Below are 8,601 nucleotides of genomic sequence, written 5' to 3'. Positions count from 1 at the left end.
TTCGGGGAGTCTGCCACTTTGATTCTGCTTAAGATGAGAAGTTGCTGGGTGTACTGCACTGCTTGTTCATGGTGATAGCCAAGACTACCTTGAAGCTCTTCCCGAACAATCAAGAATGCTTATGCTATGATAGATAGCGAGTTTCCTCATACAAACTGTATAAAACCTTGCCATTCTTGTTTTAGGGTGCTCAGCCCTTTGGGGAGCAATCCCACTGAGCCCGCTGGTATGACAATTAAATATCTCTCCACCTCTCTGAGTGCCCTCTGATTTCTCTGGGAAATTGCCCTAACAACACCATAAACACCACAGTGAGAAATTGTCATTCCTCCCCCTCATGTTACAGCTCAGTGACTGCTCTTTTTTTTTAAGATTTATTTATTTATGCATACAAAAACTGGGGTACAGGCCAGAGGTGTGGGGATGAGAGGTTTCACCAGAGATAAAGTGGGGAACAGAACAGACAGATTGACTGAAATCCACTGCTGAGGGGAGCAGCAGGTGAGACAGGAGAGGTCTGCTGCGCCATGTGGATTACCTCCCTGCCTGGGGATGGAACTTGTGCTGAGTGGCTGTGCTGAGTCCTAACCCCTTGAACCACCAGGGAGGCCCCTCAGTGACTGCTCTTAACTGTGTCATCACACAAGTGGTTGGGGAGCACCCCCATCTTTCTAGAGCCTGGGACCACCCACCCAAGGGAGACACAGGACAGGGAGGGACACACTCACCTTGGGAACCCCCGGGGGGCAGCTGGAGGAGGAGGAGCAGGGAAGGGGGGAGGCAGAGCACAGAGCTGGGGCAGGAGCAGGCGCCATCTCCTCAGGGCTGGGGAGAGACAGGGCAGGAGGCAGCCAGGCCCACACAGAGGAGCAGGGCTGCCAGGAGCTCTGGGCTAAGCGGGGAGCAGGGCCCAAGATCCCCACCAGTAGAAGCAGGGCCCTTCCTGGTGACCACATAGGCCCTGAGACCAAGAAGGACAGACCTGGCTCTCCTCAGGGTTTCTGACTAGAGACCATGAGGTTTATTGGTTTATCCCTTTCCCTCCCAAGCCATGGAACCCAAACCCCAGACCCTCTCTGCTCAGAGAACTTAGGCCCAGCACCTGGGCTTGGGGTGCAAATTGCCCTCCCCCACCATCATCACACACTGTGACTCCCCAGGACAGAGGCCTAGACCCAGGCCCCCATTAAGGACAGGCCAGAGCCTGCTTGTGGTCCTGTCCCCCTCAGTATGAGCAGGTGTCCCTAAGAAGCATCAGGACACACAACACTCTCCCCAAGGAGTCGGGGTCCCCCCACAGGGCCCTGTCCTGCTTTGTCTGGTTTTTCAGTTCACCTGAAGCCCAGTCCCTCCCCAGCCCTGACCTGCCAGGGCCAAGGACAAGGTCCTGCCCCAAACACAGCAGGAGCCAGGTCAGATTCCTACTGAGGGCTTCCTCCTTGTCCTCTCTAACTCTGGGTGAGGGACCTGGTGGGACAGAACAGCAGGGAACAGAAAGTGAGTCCTGGTCAGAGAAAACACCCACTGGCTGGGAGTTGGGGAAAAGCAGGTGATGGTCCTGGGAGGGCAGCTTCTGGGGACTGAGTATGAGTCCCCTCTGGACTGAGCTACTCTCTGTGTGACCATCTTGTTCAAGTCTTTTAACCTTTCTGCCTCAGTTTCTTCATCTGAAAATGGAGATAGTAACAGCATCTTCCTTCCCAAGGCTGGAAAAAGAATCACATGAAGTTGTATTAGAAGAGTCACTAATGTCATTAGAACAGGGTCTGCTCCAGTGAGTGTTACAGACACATCGTAGAAATAAGTGAAGTACAGCCCTCAGTGAGGTTGTGCTGGGTCTTCTTAGAGCTGCACCATTTCCTAGGCCACCTCCAAACCCACTCCAGCCGCATCACTTCCAAAGCTCCATCCTTACAGCCAGCTGCTTCCCACTTACTTCTTGGAAGACAGCTGTCTTCAAAACTAACATACCTGTTTTGAAAGGGGGAGACTTCTAGAGCATCTCTTGAAGCTTGAGAGGTTTCAATGTTTCCAGCAGATCCCAAATCTCCTGCAGAGTTTGAACCAGCAGTAGCTGCTCAGGAGCCAGACTGGGAGCCAAGAGGTTCTCATGGCTGAGAGAAGGTGGTTCCCAGGAGAGCAGAGAAACAGAACCTCTCCTGGGTTGAGGGGTTTCGGTAGAGACCAGCTCTGGCACCCTAACAAAGTTCTCCCAGTTCAAGGAGTCACCCTGTAGTGGCAGGTTGGCCACAGAGCAAGATCTCTATGATCCAGCAGACAGGGAGAGGAGAGCCCTGGAGCCCTCAGTGGCTTTCTCAGGCTTTAATTGAGCTTTACATGTAGTGTGGCAAACAGGTACACGGCAGGCATCAGTGCCGGGGAGCCAGGAGGCTGGTAGGTCTCCAAGACCCTGGCAAGTCTTCATTCTGGGCTTCTCTGGCTTCTTTCACCCTGTGGGGTAAGTAGGGGGGGAAAGCATCAGGCTTTTCTGCCCTCCCACTGTGCACATGAACTCAGCCAAACAGCGTGGCACTCTTGGCGTGGCATGCATGGCGTGCGTGCGTGTGTGGGTGGCGTAGCGTGGCACAGGGCAGTGCAGTGTTTTGTGGTGCTGAGGACGGAGGAGTGGAGTGGCAGAGTGCTACCAACTACGGTGACGACTGAAAGTAAAGAGCATGAAGACACCAACAGGCCTGCTAGAACCGGTCATGGATCTCCCTGGTGTGGGTTGGTTGCACGTCATTTGGTGTAGACGGCAGGCAGGATGGTTCAAAGCAGGACGGCTCAACGCAGACGGGTATAGAACCCTTTGAAACCTGGAGAGGGATTCCCGGGTGGCCGCCATGAACAGATGATACTCGGTGGCCAGCCTCCTCTCCCAATGGGCACCTCCCCACGAATGGCCAGAGTTGGATGGATACCCGGTGCAGTTGCTACAGGCCCTGTACAAAATAGAAGAAATCCTGGAAAGATACAGTGCCCGTGAGGCGGCAGGGGCCATGGGATGGGTGTTTCTCACAGCTCTGTGAGAGTCCAGGCACAAAGAGCTATTGGGAGCCATGCTACTCATGTCGTCTGACAAAAGTCCGGGCTTGGGGCAGATTTCTGAAAAATCAGGAATCTCGTTAGCTGACTCCAAGATTCTCCTCATTTGTTTATGGCTAGTTTCTACCATTGCTAAAAATACGCATTTAAAAGTAAAACTGCAAATACTGATCAATCACTGAATAACCAATTTGATGGCAAATGGCACTGCAAAATACAATTATTACATTTTTTATAAAATTAGTCTTTCTCTGCCAAAAAGCAGTCAACATTTGGCCTTACATTAACAAGTGAAAAAAACTTCTGGGACAAAAGGCTGTAAACATCCCTTGGCCAAGTCTTTAATATGGAGATGTGGTCCTTTGAGGCAAGAACTAATTAGAGAAGGAAATTCCTTTACTTTTAAGATAGCAGTTGGGTGGCAGACGTGATCCATTCTCCAAGTGTAAGAAAATTCCTGATGAGCCAGGAGGCGCCATAGCTAACTCCTGCTAAATTCTTCCTGTTTGTTTAGGGCTGATTCCCCTGGAGGTGACAGTGGTATGGTAGCTGTTAGAGTATGCATTCAAGAATAAGTCAACAGCAATTTTATGACTGGTCGAGCTAAAACAATATAGATAATAATTTCTAAATAAAAGCCTTCTGTTTTTTACTTTAATAAATTAGTTATATGTTGGTCTAAACTTTGTAGGTTAGTTAGAAAAAATTCCTTTGTCTCCCTTCCCCCAGGTAACTTCCTGCCCTTTGTTTCCCTCAGCCCATAGTTAATCGTTCACCATGGCAAACTTAGAAATGTTAATTGTAGACACATACACTTTTTGCTAGTAATACAATAACTGTTAGATTGTTTAAAGTAAATAACTATTTTGAAAGCATTTGTTTAGCAACTGTGCCTTCTTTAAGACAAAGAATAATAAATGTTACACCTCTGCCGGAAGGCAAACAGACCCTTGGCGGCTCCTGAAAAAGGACATGTGATGATTGTTATCTTCCTACCTTATGCTTGTGTACTCATGATTTGCTTAGTATAAATAAAGGGCTGCTGAGACCCTCAGCAGGATGACGTCAGCACCCTGATCAAGTGTCTGAGTCTCCTCATTCCCTCTCCCCCTTCCCTTACCATTTTCTCTACAATTGCGCCGACGCCTTCCCATCCTTCAGGAACCCCTGACACCCAGACTGCTGCGGCTGGCTGGCAACAAAGAGCGATCCAGAAAGTAAGGGATGAGATGCAGGAAGAGATGCAGTTACTGCAACAATGTTTGAGGATTCTGGAGGAAGAAGTTCAGAGAAACCAACCCACCATTCCAGTGATGCCAGACTCCATCTCAGAAAAGAAGGAGAGGGAAGCTGGCCCTTTGCCCAAGTCGCAGCCAGTGGTGGCAATCCAAACTGTGACTCCAGAGATGCCAGACTCCTCAGGAGAGGAGGAGGAGGCTTGTCCCATGCTCCAGGCCCGCCTGATGGTGACTCAAAAGATGAAGCGGCAGTGACCCATGGTCCCAGGGGGTGAGGTTGCTGGACCACCACAAATGACAGAATTTACTATGTACTGACCATACACCCAGGCGGAACTGGTGAACTTGGGCAAACAGTTCCGCCAGAAACCAGGGGAACCCTTGGCAGCCTGGCTGCTGCGTTTGTGAGACCTGGGGGTGGATGGGATTATTTGCACAGCACAAGAGATGGAGAGACTGGCCTCAGTGACTTCACATCTATCCTTGAGACAGAGGCTGCAGAACAGCCGGTGGTATGGCCAGGGCGATCACACCCTCCTGGAATGGATAATGGCTGCCGTACGGACAGTATGGGCTGATGCAGGAGACGTGTTGGAGACAGTGAGCAGATGGCAGACATACGCCAAGCTGGTACAGGTACTCCGGGTATTGGGGATGTGGCAGGCCATGTTCAGTGTGAATACTCGTGGTCCTGATGATGAGCATTTCACAGCAGGGATGAAAGATTTGGTATTAAAGAGTGCCCCCTCATCCTCATTTGGATCCCTCATGGCAGTTCTAGCACCCTATGTGGGAAATCAAATACACAACGTCACAACCATGATAGCTAGCTTGGGTGAAGTCGATAGCTCTGGCTCTCAAATTCAGAAAAGAATATGGGTAGTTGTTGGACAGTCAAAAGGAATGCCAAGGAGGGAAAGGAAGCCTCTTGGCATCACAGAACCTGTTAAAGTTACCCGTAACCAAATGTGGACAGATTTGGTGAGAGCAGTTGTAGATTGCATTAAAATACCTGCAAAGCCCAATGCATATTTGTTAGAATTATGGAAGCAGCTGCAAGAAGCCCAGAGGTTCACACCCATGAGAAGGGCTGCTGCTAAGGGGAAGCCTGGAAGCTCCAGGCCTCAGGCGCGTGCCCTGCACCTAGAAGACCACTTGCTGCCAACCCCGTCCTTGGGCAATGGCCTGATCACTTTCGAATTGGGTGAGGGCCAAGGAACCCGTCCACAGGGGATGGGTGGGGAGCGGTGGCCACATGTGGAGTTGCCATCCACTGGTCCCTGACTAACGTGCAGAAGGTTTTGGTTTTAGTAGATACAGGAGAAGAATGTACTCTTCTCTATGGAAATCCAGAAAAATTTCAAGGGTTTGCTTGTTACATTGATGGCTATGGAGGCCAGAGTGTAAAGGTGTCAGCAGCGAGACCTCTCTGGGGATTGGGCGATTACCCTCGAAGGAGTATAAAGTATATGTATCGCCCATGCCAGAATACATCCTGGGGGTGGATGTACTACGTGGCTTGTGGCTAGAGACCGCAGCCAGAGAGTTTCGCCTTAGAGTGCATGTTTCTGCTTTGCTCCTTGCACACAATGATGTCATCTCACTGCTTGATAAAAATGAATAAAATAAAGACCTGCTGAATCCCTCAGTAGAAGATACTTGAACTCACCAAGTGACAGTGTCTCCTCATCTACCTCATCCCCTTCCCCTCAGCCCTTAACGTTTCCCTGATGCCATCTCATCCTTTCAGGAACCCTTGACACGACATTTTGCCGAAAGCTGGTCTGCGGCACACAGGGATACCTGCACAGCCCTACTCTGAGCCATGGGCTGGTGGCAGCAGATCTGGCCCAGAGGGAGAGGCCGTCTTCAGTGCATTTGTATCATTACATTGATGACATTTTGTTGACTAGTGACTTTATTGCAGATTTAAAAAAGGCAGTACCTCTCTTATTGACATACCTGAAAACATGTGGCTGGGCAATCAACGAAAGCAAACTGTAGGGGCCTGGACTGTCCATTAAGTTCTTGTGGGTTGTTTGGTCGGGTAAGACAAAGGTTATCCCTGATGCTGTAATAAATAAAGTATAAGCTTACCCCACTCCAGCCACAGTGAAGCAGCTGAAAGCCTTTCTGGGCCTGCTGGGTTACTGGAGGACATTTGTACCTCACATGGCCCAGCTCCTACGACCCTTGTATATGTTGATACGTGAGGGGGCCTGGTGGGATTGGTCCACTGAGGCAGACACAGCATTTGCCGCGGCCAAACAATCTGTAAGACTGCTCAAGCCTTGCAGGTTTTTGACCCAGCCCGACCCTGTGAACTTGATGTGCATGTTACTCAGGAAGGGTTCAGGTGGGAACTCTGGCAGAAATTGGAGAGGCTAAGACAGCCTATTGGGTTCTGGTCCCAACTCTGGAAAGGGGCTGAGGTTAGGTATTCCTTAACTGAAAAACAACTAGCTGCAGTATATGCAGCCTTACTAGCTACTGAAAGAATAACTGCCACAGCCCCTGTCTTGGTGAGAACCACTTACCCAATAGCTTGATGTGTACGGGACTGGACAACAAAGCCCCATAGTGGTACTGCTCAAACACCCACTTTGGCAAACTGGGGAGCATACCTAGAACATCACTACACGCTGTCAACCAGCCCCTTTAAGGGCGGAGTTGCAGGAGATTCTTGGTCCGGTGATGTATATCAGTATGAAAACAACTTCAGAAGCCTGTGTGGAAGCCAAACCTGAAGCTCGTCCCTACAAGGAGGGATGAGCACCGATTCCAGCAGAGTCCTGTTATACAGACGGCTGCAGTCGGGGCCAGCCAGCCTCTTGGACAACTGTGGCTGTACACCCAGAAATAGACACTATTTTGTTTGAAACCTGGACAGGACAGAGCAGCCAATGGGCTGAACTGCGAGCAGTAAGGATGATGGTGGCCCATGAGCCTTCCCCTGTCAGTCAGTAATCTGTACTGAGACTGGGCTGAGTACAGGGGCCTGACACTGTGGATTTCCACGTGGAATCTAAATGACTGGACAGTCATGCATCGGCCATTGTGGGGCCAGGCCCTATAGAAAGATCTATGTGATCTAGGGCATCAGAAGCAGGTGACTGTTTATCATGTCACAGGACATGCCCCATTGGCCTCACCAGGCAACGATGAGGCCGATACCCTAGCCCAGGTTGGATGGCTTGAAACTGCTCTGGGGCGGGATGTTGCACAGTGGCTGCACAGATGCTTGCTCCACACAGGGCAAAAGCCAATGTGGGCCACTGTGCATGCCTGGGGTCTACCTGTAACTTTAGAGGAAGTTCAGACTGTTTGTGAACAATGTGTAGTGTGTTCCAAGACTTACTCCCGGACACCTTTTGCATCCACAGGCCAGGTGTTGCCGGGGCAGGTACCCCTGACATGCTGGCAGGTTGACATCATTGGACCACTACCTCGCTCCAATGGACAACAGTATGCGGTCACCTCTGTTGACACTGCTACCGGGTTATTGTCAGCTTACCCTGGTCCACATGCAGACCAAAAGGCAGTTTTGGCAGCACTGGCATGCCTCTGTGCTGCGTATGGATGTCTGCTGGTAGTGGAGAGAGATCAAGGGACTCATTTTACAGGAGCCTGGGTGCAGCTGTGAGCCAAGGAAGTGGGTGTTGAATGGAAGTTTCACACTCCCTATAATCCCAAAGCTGCAGGGATTATAGAGTGTTATAACAGCCTGCTAAAGCAAGGCCTGAGAGCCACTGCCTCTACTCTGACGCTGGCCAAATGGAGCCGATGTCTGTGGGACATGCTACAAACACTAAATGAGAGGAGCAGGAAGGGCAGCCTGGCTCCAGTGGAGGCGTTGCTGCATCGTGCCGCTGTTCACATCCCATTGCAGATACAAACTTCGGATATTTTTTGTTAAAGCCTGGACTTGGACAGCAGGGCAACATTCTATTGCCAGCCCTGACTGGAATGGACCCAGGGCAGACTATGGACTGGGAATGGCCCTGGACTGTGAAGTCTCCCCACATGCGCGGGGTGGCTCTGATAGCCCCTTGGGGTCGTGGCCTGGAGGCCTATTTACAAATAACGCCATAGGCAACTGCCCAGTGGCCGCCACAGGTGCATGTTACCCACCCGGGGGTGGCAGATCACAGGGCCATCCTAAAGGGGACATTTTGATGACTCTATGGACTATTATGAGCTCGCCACTCTTGCTACATATAGAACCCACTGATGCCTCTTCACTGGCAATGCGAGTGTGGTACTCACGACCTGGAAGGCCACTGATGCCAGCTACAATATTATCTTCAGACACAAAATT

The sequence above is a fragment of the Talpa occidentalis genome, unplaced genomic scaffold (assembly GCF_014898055.3).
Source record: "Talpa occidentalis isolate TD23 unplaced genomic scaffold, MPIMG_talOcc4v2.1 talOcc4.2, whole genome shotgun sequence".
Lineage (NCBI taxonomy): Eukaryota > Metazoa > Chordata > Mammalia > Eulipotyphla > Talpidae > Talpa > Talpa occidentalis.
The sequence above is the reverse complement of the archived record's forward strand: the minus strand, read 5'-3'. Positions refer to the sequence as shown.